Genomic DNA, 19,469 nt, shown 5'->3' with positions numbered 1-19,469 from the left:
GTCACTGCCCGTGTGGAGTTTGTACATTCTCCCCGTGTTTGCGTGGGTTTCGCCCCCGCAACCCAAAGATGTGCAGGGTAGGTGTGTTGGCCACGCTAAATTGCCCCTTAATTGGAAAAATGAATTGGGTACTCTAAATTTTTTTTTTTTTAAGTGTCAATGGATCATTTACTGCCAACTGAGGGGGCAAAGAGGGTCCCGGTTTAAAATATCACCAGAAAGATGTCACTTCTGGCACTGCAGCTGTGTATTACGCTGGGAGTATCAGTACCGATTTTGGGTACACGGCTCTGGATTGGGGCACAGACCCTCAACTTAGAGGTCTTGCAGGGCAGGGTGACCAACTGCCCCTCAGTCTATCTGAGTCAGGCCACTGTCCCGTGCCCACATGCTGCGAGAATGCACTGGTTTAGCACAGGGCTGGTTTAGCACAGGGCTAAATCGCTGGCTTTGAAAGCAGGCCAAGGCAGGCCAGCAGCACGGTTCAATTCCCGTACCAGCCTCCCCGCAGGTGCCGGAATGTGGTGACTAGGGGCTTTTCACAGTAACTTCATTCGAAGCCTACTTGTGACAATAAGCAATTTTCATTTCGATGCTGTTTATCCTGTGATTCAGACCTTCAAATTTCACACATGAACAGTGTCATGATATGTATATTGGCTGGGATGTAAAGGATTAACAAGTTAATGATAATGATTCATACCACTAGAGGGAATCACAGAACAGTCATATATATATATATATATATATCATGTGACTTGGTGATTCTGGGATTAGAAGATTAAGAAGGTTAGATAATGAAAGGATTAGATGGTGAGGTGTGAGAAAGAGCAGTTGTATACTTGAGAGTTCTGTAAATTAGAGATAGCATAGTTCTCTGCAATAACTTTCTACTTTAGGAATGTGAACGAATCTTAGTAGTGTAAATAAATTTATAGTTTGTTTGTTAACAAAGCTTTGTGTTCGGGCAGCACGGTGGCGCAGTGGTTAGCACTGCTGTCTCACGGCGCCAAGGTCCCAAGTTCTATCCCGGCTTTGGGTCACTGGCCATGTGGAGTTTGCACATTCTCCCCGTGTTTGCATCGTTTTGCCCCCACAACCCAAAGATGTGCAGGGTAGGTGGATTGGCAACGCTAAATTGCCCCTTAATTGGAAAAAATGAATTGGGCACTCTAAATTGATTTTAAAGAAACAAAGCTTTGTGTTTTTATTCAACACTACGCATTCGAGCCATCCAGGTGAAGCAGAATAGAGAACACGACATGGTACAAGGAGTGGACAGTTCTGACATGGTACCAGAAGTGATCCAAGCGTAGATTAGTCAGGTTCAAGGAGAAAGAAAGAATTCCATTCGAAGAAAAAAAAACGTGCGGAAAGAAAAATCTCAACCAGACTCCAGTAGCAACAACCAGCAGCATCACAAAAAACAAAATGCCCAGCCGAAGAATCTTGGAGGGTCTGCAATTTCCAAAGGCATTCAGCATATCGGGTAATGTAGATGTGAACTGGAAAATTTCCAAACAAGCATTTGACAATGCCCCTCAGACTTAAAACGTGAAGTGGTCAGTGAAAAGCAAAACATTGCGCTGTTACTGAATTGGGCTCGACAATAAGCTATAGGCATGTATAACTCATTGCACTTTGAGAATGAAGTTGAAAAGAAACTTTGAAGTGGTCATTAAAAATCATTATTGTGAGCTTAAAAGAAATGTAAAGCTCAGTAAACAACTGCAAAAGAAACAAAAAATAAGGCTGGAAGATTCATAGAACATAGAACATTACAGCGCAGTACAGGCCCTTCGGCCCTCGATGTTGCGCGACCTGTGAAACCACTCTAAAGCCCATCTACACTATTCCCTTATCGTCCATGTGTCTATCCAATGACCATTTGAATGCCCTTAGTGTTGGCGAGTCCACTACTGTTGCAGGCAGGGCATTCCACGCCCTTACTACTCTCTGAGTAAAGAACCTACCTCTGACATCTGTCTTATATCTATCTCCCCTCAATTTAAAGCTGTGTCCCCTCGTGCTAGACATCACCATCCGAGGAAAAAGGCTCTCACTGTCCACCCTATCCAATCCTCTGATCATCTTGTATGCCTCAATTAAGTCACCTCTTAACCTTCTTCTCTCTAACGAAAACAGCCTCAAGTCCCTCAGCCTTTCCTCATAAGATCTTCCCTCCATACCAGGCAACATTCTGGTAAATCTCCTTTGCACTCTTTTCCAATGCTTCCACATCCTTCCTATAATGCGGCGACCAGAATTGCACGCAACACTCCAAATGCGGCCACACCAGAGTTTTGTACAGCTGTAACATGACCTCATGGCTCCGAAACTCAATCCCTCTACCAATAAAAGCTAACACACCGTACGCCTTCTTAACAACTCTCTCAACCTGGGTGGCAACTTTCAGGGATCTATGTACATGGACACCGAGATCTCTCTGCTCATCCACACTGCCAAGAATCTTACCATTAGCCCAGTACTCTGTCTTCCTGTTATTCCTTCCAAATTGAATCACCTCACACTTTTCTGCATTAAACTCCATTTGCCACCTCTCAGCCCAGCGCTGCAGTTTATCTATGTCCCTCTGTAACTTGTAACATCCTTCCGCACTGTCCACAACTCCACCGACTTTGGTGTCATCTGCAAATTTACTCACCCATCCTTCTACGCCCTCCTCCAGGTCATTTATGAAGATCTATCTACTTTATTTGCAAATTGTGACAAAGTGATCACAAGCAGCATACAAGTTGTGCAGGACAAAGGCGAGACTAACACATCTCAGCTGGATTGTACAAAAGAACATGACAATCTGAGTGCAACAATGAATGAAAACAATTGAGAACACATCAATTGTGAACAACCTACAAGAAAATGACATCTTGGAGAAGTTGATGGCAGTTGAGAAGCACCAAGAGCTCAACAATACATCGGATCTTCCAGAAGGGACTGATGTCACAAAGCTCAACAATACATCAGATCACCCACAGGAACCTGAGATCATAAAGTAAAGCGAAACATCAGATAATACAAAGGACACTGATAGTACAAAGGTTGCAAATGAACAATTCAGAAGGAACAGATCTTGAGTACACAAAGTACAACTAGGAACAACAGACTGTACACATGGCACGACTCTGAAAACGAAGGACAACTGAACAGCACAGTCCAATGCAGTGGCAAGAAAGTGAATTCGCAGTCCCACTTGATTATCGTAGATTATCATAGAATTTACAGTGCAGAAGGAGGCCATTCGGCCCATCGAGTCTGCACCGGCTCTTGGAAAGAGCACCCTACCCAAGGTCAACACCTCCACCCTATCCCCACAACCCAGTAACCCCACCCAACACTAAGGGCAATTGTGGACACTAAGGGCAATTTATCATGGCCAATCCACCTAACCTGCACATCTTTGGACTGTGGGAGGAAACCGGAGCACCCGGAGGAAACCCACGCATACAGATAGACCTTACAATCTGGACAGAAATCCAAATGGCAACCGAGCACGGGTCTGCAGGACAGTGTGTGAAACACAGCTACAGGTCGAGGTCGAACAAACAAATGTGTGTGTGGACAATACAAAATTCATGCACAATGGCACCAATGTCATGAAGAAGAGGCTTTGTTTGGACAAAATAGAAGTCATGCCAACAAATTTAATGAGTTCGTATTTGATCAAAGACCAAAAGGCGAACCGTTTTCTAGGGCAAAGGGCACACAAACTCGACACCACCACCACAGTAAAAAGACCAGGGACTGGATTCTCCGTTTCAGACACTCTGTCGCCCACGCCGTCGTGAAAACTGTGGCCTTTCACACCAGAACAATTGGCGTCAAAAGGCCCCATATTCATAGCCCACAGGGGGCTGGCAGGGACCCGTCGTGAATCTCGCAGCTTTAGCTGCAGATATGGGCCCCCGCACGTCCGGGTCAGAGGCCGCGTATGCGCAGGACGGTGGCCTCCAGCGGCCACACTGTGCTCCGTGGCGGACTCAGATCGCGGAGCTGAACCTCCGGAATAGTGCCCCCGATTGGTCCCTCACCCGACCCAAACTGTCCGCCCAAAAGTAGCCCGGTGCCATACGAGGCCCCCCCCCCCCGCCCACCGATCGGCCCGCCCCCGACCATGGCCGCCACGGATCGCCACGCGAGTATCCCGAACAGCAGGACCATGAGTGGTCCACGGCGCCGGGACTTCAGCCGGTCGGGGGCGGAGAATGGCGGGGTCGGTCTCTGGCAATGGCCGCAGGTCGGGGATACGCGGCGCGGCGTACTCCCCGGGGTGCGCAGAATCCAACCCCAGGTCTGACAACAAAAGTGGTTCAACCAGTCGACCACCTGATCAATTTGGGCTGATGGCTTGTTGGTGCTTCAATGCACCATCCCAGTGAAGACTGAGTACAGACTCAACTTGTGGACTGAAAACGTTTTTTTTTTAAATTGTTAACTAGTACTCGGTTACTTGTAATGAACAGACAATGAAATCTCCAAACGTACTTCGGCCCATCGAGTCTGCACCAAAGCATGAAAGACACCTGACCTGCCCACCTAATCCTATTTGCCAGCACTTGGCCCATAGCCGTGAATGTTGTGACGTGCCAAGTGCTCATCCAGGTACTTTTTAAAGGATGTGAGGCAACCCGCCTCTACCCCCCTCCCAGGCAGCGCATCCCAGACCGTCCCCACCCTCTGGGTAAAAACGTTTTTCCTCAGGTCCTCCCTAAACCTCCCACCCCTCACCATGAACTTGTGTCCCCTTGTAACTGATATGTTATTCTCTAAGTCTGAATAAAGATTGTAGACTTCCAGTTCACACAAATACTTTATTCAATGGGTTTGTTCTGTTTCCAGAGCTTAACTAGATATAATACAGTCAAGAGGTATGACCAGTGAAGCTAAGGTAAACTGCCTTTGCTGAGCTGTCTCTGTCTGCTGCTGCTCACTAGCCCTGTGCTTCTGAAAGAGGCGGATCCTCCCTTGGGCTGGACCCTTTAGACCCGTCTCTGATTCTGCCCTCAAGTGATGCTGTGGCTGCTACATCTGTCTGTAGTCCCTGGTGTATGTGCAGATATATGTACAGATCACTACATCCCTCCCCTTTTGATTTGATATGTTTTCTAGATTGGCCGCAAGAAAACTGTACATAACAAGTGGTGAGAATATGCAAATCTGCACACTGTGAAAATGATAAAAGTAATACAGAAACAATTAACTGTGTTGTGAGTCCATCGTGAGAAATGTCCATATTCGTCTTGTGCATGTTGAAGTGTTGTTACAAATCTATCGGTCGGGTGCCTTACGGCTTCTGCTGGAGCGTCTTAACGGTGGTAGTAGGGATGATGGTTTGATGTCATCAAGAGTGCTGTCTGGTGTTGTGTGGCGAGGAACTTCTTGTGGACGAATGGACTTGGTCAAGTACAGTGTGGGAAATACTGGCGTTGTAGGTCGAATCTCTAATAGACCCTGGCGGTTACGGTGAAAAAGTACTCCCGCAGACGATTTGACAATGTAGGACCGCGGTGCCTCCTGCCTGATCACCGTAGCTGACTCAGACCATCCGCCTCCTGGGTCCCTGATTCTGATGGCGTCACCTATTGTCAGTGGCTTGAGTGGGATCATATGTTGGTCGTAGTATAGTTTTTGTTTGGAGCATAGTGCCCGCATGTCGTCGAGAACCGGTGCGTTGCCGGGGTCTCGGAATTGCTTTGCCGGTAGGGTTGTCCGGATGTCTCTGCCGAAGAGCATTTGCGCTGGTGACAGTCCTGAGCTCAATGGGGTTGCTCGGTACGATAACAGAGCTAGGTTGATGTCGGAACGTGACTCGGCTGCTTTGCTGATGAGTCGTTTAATGATGTGGACACCTTTTTCCCCTGTTCCATTTGATTGTGGGTAGCGATTCTGTGTCGCACCGTTGTCTGACCTCGACTTTTTCTTGTGTTTGTGGCATTGATTCTGTATGTCATCGTTCATGAAAGCTGTTTTGCTTGTTTGTTCTGGAGCTGTGAATTTGTGAGATTCTTTATCATGCCATGGCATGTTTGTAGCCTTGTCATTGTTTCGCAGTGTGCGGTGGCATTGTCCTTCACGTGCAGAGTTGTACTATGTTGTACAGGTTGTTATTTCATTGTTGTTGTTTCTGTCGTTTCTGTCTTTGCTGTTTTCGTTGGTGTTCTTGTTGTTGTCGTTCTTGTTGTCGCGCTTGTTGATTCTGTTTTCGTTGTTTTCACTTTTATTCATGTTCTTTTTCTTGTCGTGCTTGTTGTTTCTGGGATGCTTCTTGGTGCTTTTGTCGTTCTTGTTGCGCTGCATGTTGTTTTTGTTGTTGCTGTTGTTGTTCTTGTTTCTGCTGTGCTTCTTGCGGTTTTTGTTGCTTGTTGCGCTCAATGAGTGTGCCATGTGGATGATTTGAGTCATTGTCACAGTTATTGGTGTCAGTGTCCTTTGTGGTCTCTGCTACATTGAGCGTAATTCTTCTTGAGAATTGTGAGAATGATCAGATGTTGCACTGATGTTGGTGACATCAGTCATTTGTGGTGGATTCGATTCCTCTTCTTTGCTTACTTGGTACTTCTCTTCTCGAGTCATTTCAGGTTCACTTGAATTATCATTGCGTTCTTGGTGCTCCTCTTTTGGAGTCATTTCAGGGTCACTTGAATTATCATTGATTTCTTGGTGCTGTTCTTTTGGAGTCATTTCAGGTTCATTTGAGTCATCTGTGATCTCTTTGTGCTCCTCTTCTGGAGTCAAAATCTTCAAGATTTCAATTGACGCGGTCTCTCTGGACGCGTGGGTGGCGGTCCTCTGTTTATTGAGTGCTTCTGTGCAGACGAGTTGAAATAAGTCAGTGTCGCTTTGATCCTGCACATCTGTATGGGAATTGTGATTTCTTCGTCACTTGTCTCACATACAGTGGGTAGACATTCAGTGTCTTCTTCTGGTGGCTCAAATAAGCTTGATAGATCTTCATGGTCTTGTACATGCATGGCGTTCGCTATGGAGTATTTGCTTGCTTCCGTTTTTGAGTCTGTCGCCGAGCTGTCTGTGGAGGCTTGCGTCACTCTCTTTGTGGAGGCTTGCGTTGCTCTCATTGTGAAGTCCTTCATCACTCTCTCTGTGGAGTTTGTCATCGCTCTCTCTGTGGAGTTTGTCATCGCTCTCTCTGTGGAGTCTGTCATCGCTCTCTCTGTGGAGTTTGTCATCGCTCTCTCTGTGGAGTCTGTCATCGCTCTCTTTGTGGAGGCTTGTGTCGCTCTCTTTGTGGACTCCTTCATCGATCTCTCTGTGGAGTCCCTCATCGCTCTCTCTGTGGAGTCCTTCATCGCGCTCTCTGTGGAGTCTGTCATCACTCTCTGTGGAGTTTGTCATCGCTCTCCCTGTGGAGTCTGTCATCGCTCTCTTTGTGGAGTCGTGCAGTGTTGTCACTGTAGAGTCGATCTGTGCTCTCTCAACTGAGTCGTTCTGTGCTCTCTGTGTGGGGTCGTCTTCGTCTTGGGTATTGCAACACCTCTAGTTGCGGTTCGGATTTGATACTGGGATAGCCACCTCCCAAGATGAAATCTTCGTCTGGGTCGTAGTCTACAAGGACCATATCATCTTGTAGGGCGGTGCTAACTGCTTGTTCCAGGGTGTTGTGACAGTTATTTCCAACTGCTGGTGTAAGTTCGGGCATTGTTCTGTCTTTTGAGGCAAGAAAATTGGGTTTTGCAGCTTTAAATTTCTTTTTGTTCATTTTCGTGCATTTCCCTTTTAAGTGGGCATGGTCCTGGTCCTTGACGTCATGACACTCGTGACATCATGCATAGGACTCGATTGCCCATGCGCATTCCGAGTTTCCTGTACTGTGCGCTCTTTTCACAACTGCCATGTGCGGCTCCTTTCTCAAGATGGCTGCCACTCAGAACTTCCTTCAATCCTGCCTCTGCCTTGTGGTAAGTTTTGGCGCCGTTTTTTCCAATTTTCTTTTCTCCACACTGATTCTGTGTTTGTAAAGACTGACAGGATTGATTTTGTTTTTGTTCATAAGCAAGGCATTTTTGTATAGCAGTTTCTAGATATATTTTGTGATAGTTCTTCCCTCAAATTATCAGCTAGTCCAGAAATTAATTGATGCATTATCACAGTGTCTCTGAAATCAGCATAATCACAGCCTTGTGGTATTAACTTGAGATTTATAATAAAATCAGAGATGGGCCCTCCGTTTCTCTGACAAGAGTTAAATCTTTCCAGCATCGCACCAGCCTGACTGTTGCAGCATTTAGCAATTTTTTTGAGTGTACCGTCAAATTTGGTGTTGTCTTCACCTTCTAGGTAATTAAAGCAATTATACATTTCTCTAGCTTCATGCCCTCCTGTTGAGAGTACTAGGGCTATTTTTGTTGCGTCAGAGGCAGTGCTTAAATCATTAGCTTTGATAAATATTTGGAACATTTGTTCAAACATTTTCCAGTTATAACTTAAATTTCCAGCTGCCATGGAGTTCCGACAAGTTCCATCGAATCAGTTAGTTGTCGAGGATCCATTTGCTGTGAAGTCTTCCACAGTCGAATATCCGGTTTAAGTTTTTCTTCTCTTGCTGGTGTCTAGCTAGCTTTCTGAAATCACTTGTGGTACCATATGTTATTCTCTAAGTCTGAATAAAGATTGTAGTCTTCCAGTTAACACAAATACTTTATTCAGTGGGTTTGTTCTGTTTCCAGAGCTTAACCAGATATAATACAGTCAAGAGGTATGACCAGTGAAGCTAAGGTAAGCTGCCTATGCTGAGCTGTCTCTGTCTGCTGCTGCTCCCTAGCCCTGTGCTTCTGAAAGAGGCGGATCCTCCCTTGGGCTGGACCCTTTATACCCGTCTCTGATGCTGCCCTCTAGTGATGCTGTGGCTGTTACATCTGTGCTGCAGTCCCTGGTGTATGTGCAAATGTATGTACAGATGTACAGATCACTACAACTGACCCTTCAACTAAGGGGAACAGCTGCTCCTTATCCACCCTGTCCATGCCCCTTATAATCTTGTACACCTCGATCAGGTCACCCCTCAGCCTTCTCTGCTCCAGCGAAAACAACCCAAGCCTATCCAACCTCTTTTCATAGCTGAAATGTTCCATCCCAAGCAACATTATGGTGAATCTCCTCTGCACCCCCTCCAGTGCAGTGACATCCTTCCTATAATGTGACCAGAATTGCACACAGTGCTCCAGTTGTGGCCTCACAAAGTTCTATACAACTCCAACATGACCTCCCTGCTTTTGTAACCTGTGCCATAAAGGCAAGTATCCCTTATGGCTTTTTCACCACCCTATTAACCTGCCCTTCTGCCTTCAGAGATCTATGGATAAACAAAGCCACGGTCTCTTTGTTTCTCGGAATTTCCCAGTGTCAGGCCATTCGTTGAATACTCCCTTGTCACAATACTCCTTCCAAAGTGTATCACCTCACACTTTTCAGGGTTAAATTCCATCTCCCACTTATCTGTCCATTTGACCATCCTGTCTATATCTTCCTGTAACCCAAGACACTCAACCTCACTGTTAACCACCCGGCCAATCTTTGTGCCATCCGCAAACTGACTGATCCTACCCCCACATAGTCATCTATGTCATTTATATATATGACAAACAATAGGGGACCCAGCACAGATCCCTGTGGTACGCCAGACACTAAAGCAGCTGTCTGTCATCACCCTCTGTCTCCTACCGCTAAGCCAATTTTAAATCCACCTTATCAAGTTACCCTGTATCCTATGTGTATTTACCTTCTTTATAAGTCTCCCATGTGGGACCTTGTCAAAGGCTTTGCTGAAATCCATGTAAACTACTTCAACTGCACTACCCTCATCTGCACACCTGGTCTGATGCTCAAAAAACTCAATCAAATTTGTTAGGCATGACCTCCCTCTGACAAAGCCATGCTGACTATTCCTGATCAAACCTTGCCTCTCCAAGTAGAGATAGATTCTCTCCTTCAGAAACTTCTCCAATAGTTTCCCAACGGCTAACGTGAGACTCACTGGTCTGTAGTTCCCTGGCTTATCTCTACAACCTTTCTTAACTGGTGGGACCACATTAGCTGTTCTCCAGTCCTCTGGCACTACCCTGTGGCCAGAGAGGAATTCAAAATTTGGGCCAGAGCCCCTGCAATCTCCTCCCTCGCCTCCCACAGCTTCCTGGGACACAATTCATCTGGACCTGGAGATTTGCCACTTTTAAGCCTGCCAATACCTGCAATACCTTGTCACTCCCGATGACAATTTGCTCAGCAGCCTCACAATCTCTCTGCTCATGTTCCATAACTATCTCCTTATTCTCCTGGGTGAAGACTGGTGTGAAATATTCATTCAATACCCTACCAATTTCCTCTAGCTCCACCCACAGATTTCTCTATTGGTCCCTAATGGGCCCTAATCTCTTCCTGGTTATCCTCTTCCCATTGATATACTTATAGAATATTTTAGGATTTTCCCTACATTTACCAGCTAGAGATTTCTCATATGCCCTCTTTGCTCTCCTAATTACTTTCTTAAGCTCCATCCTGCACTTTCTGTGCTCCACTAATGCCTCTGCTGATTTCTTCCCCTTGTACTTGCTAAAAGCCTTCTCATCGTATCCTGAATGTCTCCATGTCATCCATGGCTCTCTGGGCTTGTTTCTCCTTCCTAATAATCCGAGTAACATTGATCAATCAGCCTGGAAATCCTTTCAGTACTCCTGACGGGAGGCGTTAACAGCTGAATTTCCTGGTCAGCCGGACGGCAGAAGGTGAGGGTAAGCCCACAGCGAGTTACTTTACCAAAGAGAATCATGGACCAACCCAATGAAAGTCCACGGTCACCAACACCCATTTGGGGCAGGAGGAGGAGATAGAGAGAAATAATCGCCTCTGATGAGAGAGGCCAAAGCAAGGGGGCAGAGCCATAAAAGTAAAGCCAGGTCATTGAAGGGTGACGTTAAGAAGCCGTTCTTCGCACAAAGGGGAGAAGAAATCCGGAAATTCCTTCACAAAATTGAAAATGTCGAAGCTGAGCTTTTTGTTAGATAAGGGTGTTGGTGAGGTGGGTAAGTGAGATTGAGTTGGGATTTAATTGAATGGTGGATCAGGTGAAATGGCCTTTAATCCTGTTCTTATAATCCTCAATGGAATTCTGGGTTTTATATACAGGAGCATTAAATATGATGTGGAGATGCCGGCGTTGGACTGGGGTGAGCACAGTAAGAAGTCTTACAACACCAGGTTATAGTCCAACAGGTTTATCTGAGATCACTAGCTTTCGGAGTGCAGCTCCATCATCACCTGTTGGACGTTATCCAAGCATTAAATAGACAAACAAGGAAGTGGTGTTGACATTCTAACAGTTGAAGAAGTCTGAAGAAGAGTCATACGGGCCCAAAACGTTAACTCTATCTTCTCTCTTCCCAGATGCTGCCAGACCTGGCGGATTTTTCCTGCATTTTCTGTTTTTGATTCTAATTGTCAGTGCTGCAGTATTGCATTGTATCCCGGGCATCCGACAGGAAGAATACATAGATACATAGAAGATCGGAGCAGGAGGAGGCCTTTAGGTCCTTCGAGCCTGCTCCACCATTCATCACAATCATGGCTGATCATCCAACTCAATAGCCTAATCCTGTTTTCTCCCCATAGCCTTTGCTCCCATTCTCCCCAAGTGCTATATCCAGCCGCCTCTTGAATATATTCAAAGTTTTAGCATCAACTACTTCCTGTGGTAATGAATTCCACAGGCTCACCACTCTTTGCGTGAAGAAGTGTCTCCTTATCTCTGTCCGAAATGGTTTACCCTGAATCCTCAGGCTGTGACCCCTGGTTCTGGACACACCCATCATTGGTAACATCTTTCCTGCATCTACCCGGTCTAGTCCTGTTAAAATTTTATAAGTCTCTATGAGATTCCCCCTCATTCTTCTGAACTCCAGCGAGAACAATCCCAAACTAGTCAATCTCTCCTCATACGACAGTCTGGCCATCCCTGGAATCAGTCTGGTAAACCTTCGCTGCACTCCCTTGAGAGCAAGAACATCCTTCCTCAGAGAAGACCAAAACTGCGCACAATATTCCAAGTGTGGCCTCACCAAGGCCCTGTACAATTGCAGCAACACATCCCTGCTTCTATACTCGAAACCTCTCACAATGAAAGCCAACATACCATTAGTCTTCTTTACCGCCTGCTGCACCTGCATGCTTACCTTCAGCGACTGGTACACAAGGACACCCAGGTCCCGCTGCACACTCCCCTCTCCCAATTTACAACCATTCAGGTAGTAATCTGCCTTCCTGTTTTTACTTCCAAAGTGAATAACCTCACACTTATCCAAATTATACTGCATCTGCCATTGGTTTGCCCACTCGCCCAACCTGTCCAGATCTTGCTGTAGGATCCCTGCATCCTCGTCACAATTCACAATACTTGAAACCATGGCAGGGGACGCGGAGAATATTCATTAAAATGATACTGTAAATGGGAGGTTGAAATTATGATGAAGGGCTGAAAAAGATGTTTTTATTCACACTGGTAGCGACGGATCAGCCATCACCTCCACGAATAGTGGCGTATTAAACTCGAGAGACTCAGCATAGTGAGCATAGTTCCTGAGCATAGTTTGTGGATCTGCTTTCCGTCAGGAGTGCGGAAACCCCTGGGTTCAGATTGCAAAGCCAGAATGTCATTTGCACCTCTAAATAGGTCGTAAATTCTGATTTGAAAAAACACCGTGAGAGTATCAACAAAATTCCAGTGAAAAAATGTTTTCCTGACTTCTTGACTCAAGGGTTATTTATTTCTGCCCACCATTCTTTCAATAATCTAATTTCAAACAGAGGCATATTTGTAAACTTGCTCCTTAGATAACACAATATTAGCAAGAAATATATCAAGACCCACTGTCTGCCATTCAGAGTATTGATTACTGCACTGGAAACTGAAAAGCACTGAATTATAAATAATGCAAATTGACCACTACTTTAGAGACCTCTCTGGCACTCAGGTACAACTTCCCCATTTATCAGTGGATTAAACGCCTGTTAGAAAAAAACAAACATTGCATAAAATAATTAATGTTCGCCCAATAATCTTAAATCACCAAATTCTTCCTTGCCTCAAAATGCCATTTCAAGGTCATCCTGGGCCATAATTACTCATTTAGCTGATAAAATATGATTTAATTGGAGCAAATTCATCTTGGTCCTGCCTCATGTCTCCGGCGAAAGGTGCAATATAATATGCGTGCGGATTACTGACTTTACTTCAGCCTGACAGGCAAATGGATGGGGACAGTGCTTTGAATCATATTCACAGTGGGCTAAGACAGCTGGCTTGTAATGCAAAACAAGGCCAGCAGCGCGGGTTCAATTCCCGTTCCGGCCTTTCCGAACAGGCGCCAGAATGTGGTGACTAGGGGCTTTTCACAGGAACTTCATTGAAGCCTACTCGTGACAATAAGCGATTATTGGTTGGTTTAGCACACTGGGCTAAATCGCTGGCTTTGAAAGCAGACAAAGGCAGGCTAGCAGCACGGTTCAATTCCCGCACCAGCCTCCCCGAACAGGCGCCGGAATGTGGCGACTAGGGGCTTTTCACAGTAACTTCATTGAAGCCTACTTGTGACAATAAGCGATTTTTAAAAAAAATTATTTTTAAATGATCTCGCATGTAAGTAAATTCAAAATGGAATACCAAATTAAAGTACCCTCACACTTTAATTCACCTGTTAATGGGCTGGTTTTCTTTCATTAGTTCTCACAGGTGACTCGGCAGGAAGAATGAAAATATAATAATCTTTATTATTGTCACAAGTAGGCTTACATTAACACTGCAATAAAGTTACTGCGAAAATCCCCTAGTCGCCTCACTCTGGCGCCTGTTCGGGTACACGGAGGGAGAATTCAGAATGTCCAGTTCACCTAACAAGCACGTCTTTCGGGACTTGTGGGAGGAAACCGGAGCACCCGGAGGAAACCCACGCAGACACGGGGAGAAGGTGCAGACTCCGCACAGACAGTGACCCAAGCTGGGCATCGAACCGGGGGCCCTGGCGCTGTGAAGCATCAGTGCTAACCACTGTGCTACCGTGCCGCCCTGAAATAGTTCCAGGTCCGTCACCATGAACAATGAAGCTGACTTTTAGCATGACCTTTGAAGCGAGTTTCCTGAAGGAAATCTGCTAACTTAAATCTAATTATCCAGCTGCACTGCTGCAGGAAACAGAAAATGCAAAATAAACTAACTTTAGCACTGGGCTCACAAAGTAGAGGTTGATGGTAAATATTTGGGCAGTGGGTTCACAAAGCTACCCACCTATTGTAGTCCGCGATATGAAATTACCACAACTATAGATTCCTGTCATTCTTAGTGGCGTTATCTGTGTGAATTATTAAAAATAGTATGATGACTTAAACTTAAGGTCAGACCAAGGTTGTATTCCATAAACATTTAATGTTGCTTCACATTCTTCTCCGTGGAATGAATAATTTAATATTTTAGATGAAATTTGATAGTGGCCAGGATTTCAACGTGCTTCCACAAATCAATTCCCTTTTCACTCAAATGGTGCTAAGGAGTGAGGGGCCTTCAGTTACACGGAGAGGCTGAGAGAACTGGGATTGTTCTCCCTACTGCAGAGCAGGTTAAGGGGAGATTCAATAGAGGTGCTCAAAATCTTAGAAGGTTTTGAAAGGGTAAATTAGGATGAACTGTTTCCCCTGTCAGAAAGGACAGTACACAGAGAGGCAGCACAATAGAACCACAGGGGATGTGAGGAGTTGCTTTTTTGCAATGGGTCGTTGCAATTTGGAATGGAATGTGCTGCTTGAATGGCCAGGAAAGCAAATTCAATGGTAACTTTTGCAAGGGAATTGGACAATTGATTGAAAATGTAACACTTGCAGGTGTGAAAGAGCAAGGGAGTGGGACTAAGTAGACAGGAAGAAACTTTTTCCCTTGGTGGTGTCATGTTAGGTACACTGGTCTAACACTGGCTGCAACCGGATGCAGATTAGAACAGAAAGATACTCCAGACCTTGAAGTTAGGTTCAATCAGGTTTATTGAACTAATAGCACAGTTAGCACAGTTCTCTGTAAGTTCGACTCTCTGCTAATTTAAGTGTGGTTACTCTGTCTGACTGAACCAGACTAGCTCTTAGCCACGTGGTGGAGGTGTGAGATTGTAACAACACCCTTGACTGACTCTCTAGATGTTCATCAGTGGAAAGGGGTGGAGTGTGAGTGTCTCGTGTCTTTTATAGTCAGATCCCACCCCTGAGTGTCGTGCCTGCTTAGTGGTCATGTCCTGTTCTCTGTGTCCATTAGCTGCTTAGACCATAAGACATAGGAGCGGAAGTAAGGCCATTCGGCCCATCGAGTCCACTCCACCATTCAATCATGGCTGATTTCAACTCCATTTACCCGCTCTCTCTCCATAGCCCTTAATTCCTCGAGAAATCAAGAATTTATCAACTTCTGTCTTAAAGACACTCAACGTCCTGGCCTCCACCGCCCTCTGTGGCAATGAATTCCACAGACCCACCACTCTCTGGCTGAAGAACTTTCTCCTCATCTCTGTTCTAAAGTGACTCCCTTTTATTCTAAGGCTGTGCCCCCGGGTCCTAGTCTCCCCTGCTAATGGAAACAACTTCCCTACGTCCACCCTATCTAAGCCATTCATTATCTTGTAAGTTTCTATTAGATCTCCCCTCAACCTCCTAAACTCCAATGAATATAATCCCAGGATCCTCAGACATTCATCATATGTTAGGCCTACCATTCCTGGGATCATCCGTGTGAATCTCCGCTGGACCCGCTCCAGTACCAGTATGTCCTTCCTGAGGTGTGGGGGCCAAAATTGCGCACAGTATTCTAAATGGGGCCTAACTAATGTTTTATAAAGCTTCAGAAGTACATCCCTGCATTTATATTCCAAGCCTCTTGAGATAAATGACAACATTGCATTTGCTTTCTTAATTACGGACTCAACCTGCAAGTTTACCTTTAGAGAATCCTGGACTAGGACTCCCAAGTCCCTTTGCACTTCAGCATTATGAATTTTGTCACCGTTTAGAAAATAGTCCATGCCTCTATTCTTTTTTCCAAAGTGCAAGACCTCGCACTTGCCCACGTTGAATTTCATCAGCCATTTCTTGGACCACTCTCCTAAACTGTCTAAATCTTTCTGCAGCCTCCCCACCTCCTCCATACTACCTGCCCCTCCACCTATCTTTGTATCATCGGCAAACTTAGCTTGTCTGTATATCATTGCGTGTGTGTGTCTGCACATCATGACAGGTGGAGGGATCAATGACCAGGGGGCATGAATTTACTGAAAGGGACAGGAGGTTTAGAGGGGATGTCACCCAGATGGTGGCTGTAATAACCTGCACGGGGTATATGGTGTGGGGATGATTGTTTTCACCCTGCTCCTTGAGGAGTACGAGCTCCCCGCCAGGGGTGAGGTAACTTACATGTACTTGTATAAAAGGTCAGCCAGTCTGGAACCGACCGAGAGGAGAGAGAGTACCTGGCGAGGTTCCACCAGTATTCGTTTATAGTTGTTGTCAAATAAATCTTGCTTACTTTTACTGACTTTGGACTCCCCGAGCCTTATTAAAGCGATCGGTGTCTGGGGCTCGCTGCCTGAAAGGCTGGTGGAAGCAGAGACCCTCAGAACATTTAAAAAGTATTTAGATGTGCACTTGCGATGCCAAGGCAGACACGGCTGTGGGCCAATTACTAGAAAATGGGATTAGATTAGTTAGGTGGTTGCTTTTGACCAGCGCAGCCGCGCTGGGCCGAAGGGCCTTTTCTGTGCTGTAGACCTCTATGACTAACTAGTCGAGTTGACAAGGGGATTCAATCTCTCATACCAGTGGATGTCCTTGGTATGTTTGGACTTTCAGAAGGGTTTTGATACAGTTCCACATAAGAGATTAGCATGTCACATTAAAGCGCATCGGAGTGGGGATAGTGTATTGAGATGGATAGAAATCTGGTTGGCAGGCAGGAAACAAAGAGTAAGAATTCACAGGTCTTTTTCAGATTGGCAGGCAGTGACTAGTGGGGTACCGCAGGGATTGGTGCCAGCACCCCAGTTATTCACAATATATATTAATGATTTTGATGAGAAAACAAAGTGCAATGTCTCCAAATTTGCAGGTGACACCAAGTTGTGTGGGAGGGTGAGCTGTGAGGAGGATGCAGAAATCCTTCAGTGTGATTTGGACAAGTTGAATGAGTGGGCAAATGAATGGCAATTACAGAATAATTTGGAGAAATCAGAGTTATCCACTTGGTAGCAAAAACGAGAAGGCAGACTTATTTGAATGGCCATAAATTAGGAAATGGGAATGTGTAACAAGACCTGGGTGTCCTTGTACACCAGTCACTGAAGGTAAGCATGCAGGTACAGCAGGCGGTAAAGAAGGCAAATGGCATGCTGGCCTTCATAGCGAGAGGATTCGAGTACAGGAGCAGGGAAATCTTGCTGCAATTTTACAGGTCCTTGGTGAGAATATTGTGTGCAGTTTTGGTCTCCTTATCTGAGGAAGGATGTTCTTGCTCGAGAGGAACTGCAGCGAAGGTTTACCAGACTGGTTCCTGGGATGGCGGGACTGACGTGTGAGAAGAGATTGAATCAGTTAGGATTGTATTCACTGGAATTCAGAAGAATGAGGGGGGATCTCATAGAAACCTATGAACTTCTAACAGGACTAGACAGGGTAGTTGCAAGAAGGATGTTCCTGATGGTGAGGGTGTCCAGAACCATGGTCACGGTCTGAGGATACAGGGAAGAACATTTAGGGTAGCGATGAGGAGAAATTTCTACACCCAGAGAGTGGTCAACCTGTGGAATTCATTACCACAGGAAGTAGTTGAGGCCAAAACACTACGTTTTCAAGAAGCAGTTAGATATATCACTTGGGGCAAAGGGGATCAAAGGTTATGGAGGGAAAGCGGGATTAGACTATTGTGTTGATCAGTTACAATCATAATGTGAGGCCCCCCCCCCAACCAACTTTGCTTCAATTCATGCAATTGGGTATTTGTCTACTTTGTGCTGCCGGGTTGATTGTAAGTTTGTAGTCCCCACATATCCTACTGGAGCGGTCTGGCTTCAATACAGGTACAATGGGGGCTGCCCATTCTGAAAACTGCACGGGTCTGATAATTAATTCACAGTGCTTCCAGGCATTTAAATTTTGCTTCACCTTTTGGTGCCAGGTGTAAGAGACCCGATCTTGCTCCAAAAAACATTGGTGTTAAGCCTGGGTTGACATAAATGATGGCATTTACTCCTTTACTTGACCCAATTTGTTCCGGAATTCATCCTTGTGTCTGTATAAGACTTCCTGAAAGACGCTGCCCGAGATTTAAAAAATTTCCAAATAGTTCACCTTGATTTGATGCAACCAATCCCACCCCATCAGGCTTGGTCGATGTTCCTCGACAATGACCATAGGTTCATTGGTAACGGGACATCTTGCTGCTGATATGCCACTAGAGTCAAGGTTGTCCCCAAAATATTTAGGGTTTCCCCAGTGTATGTTGTCAACTTGGCTGTTGTCTCACTTAAGTTCGAAGGTTGAACACCTTCTCTAAAATATTTCAATGTTTGTCCACCCACAACTGTGGTCGATGCCCTGGTTTCGACCTCCATCATTACTGATCCCCCATTTACTGTGAGGGCCATGTCAACTTGGGACTGTTTTGCTCACCTCCACCATGTTTAATTCGTACGGGCTCGATTGAACGGTCATATCATGCCCAACTCGGACACAATGCAGCTGGTAAATTTCACAAGATGCCGGCTTGCTACACCTCGCGAGATGCCCAGGTGGCACTACCCGGCAGGCAGGGGCACTGAGGAGGCATTTTGCCCGCGCCGGGGATTGGGCCCAGGGGCTCGAGGACTCACCATGGGGTGTAGCGGTTCTAGAAGCCGGCTCACCATTCACTTTTCAAAGGCAATTAGCGATAAATGCCCTCCTAGTCATTGCCGCAGATATCCCAGGAACAAATACGAAAACTTGTCATTTCTGTCGTCTGTGCCCCTGCCTCAGCCCTCTCCCCACCACTGAAAACCTCCACTGCCATCCCTAAATCCCATTTCAGCTTATGTACAAACAACGGCATCAATGGGAGGGTCACTATATTCGGACACCTTTGGAATCTAGATTGTGTGTTGTCTTTTTAAAAAGATCACAGTCTGCAAGATCATTCTTACAATCCAGAAAATAAACTGTTAAACTCAGGACGCCTGCGTTCTAGGGGATTTGCTAAGGGTTTCAAACATTTAAATGTCACACCCAACTAAACGCAACAGCCCTGCTCACTGAACATGGGGCTGTGCACAGAAACTTTTGGCTTTTATTTACGGCCTTGCGTTTTATTTACAACAGCTCAAGTGCAACAAAAGAGCAGAGAGGAAAGTCTATTTCTTTGACACGTATATCTTTGAATGCTTCAC

General features: G+C 45.6%; 1 protein-coding gene across 3 annotated transcripts in view; it reads right to left on the bottom strand.

Moving 5' to 3' along the window:
* Positions 1-19,469, bottom strand: part of stpg2 (sperm-tail PG-rich repeat containing 2) — a 649,746-nt gene that overhangs the window by 567,520 nt on the left and 62,757 nt on the right. The gene's annotated exons all lie outside the window — the stretch shown is intronic.

The sequence above is a fragment of the Scyliorhinus torazame genome, chromosome 3 (assembly GCF_047496885.1).
Source record: "Scyliorhinus torazame isolate Kashiwa2021f chromosome 3, sScyTor2.1, whole genome shotgun sequence".
NCBI lineage: Eukaryota > Metazoa > Chordata > Chondrichthyes > Carcharhiniformes > Scyliorhinidae > Scyliorhinus > Scyliorhinus torazame.
Note: the sequence above shows the minus strand (reverse complement) of the source record. Positions and strands in the feature narration are given on the sequence as shown.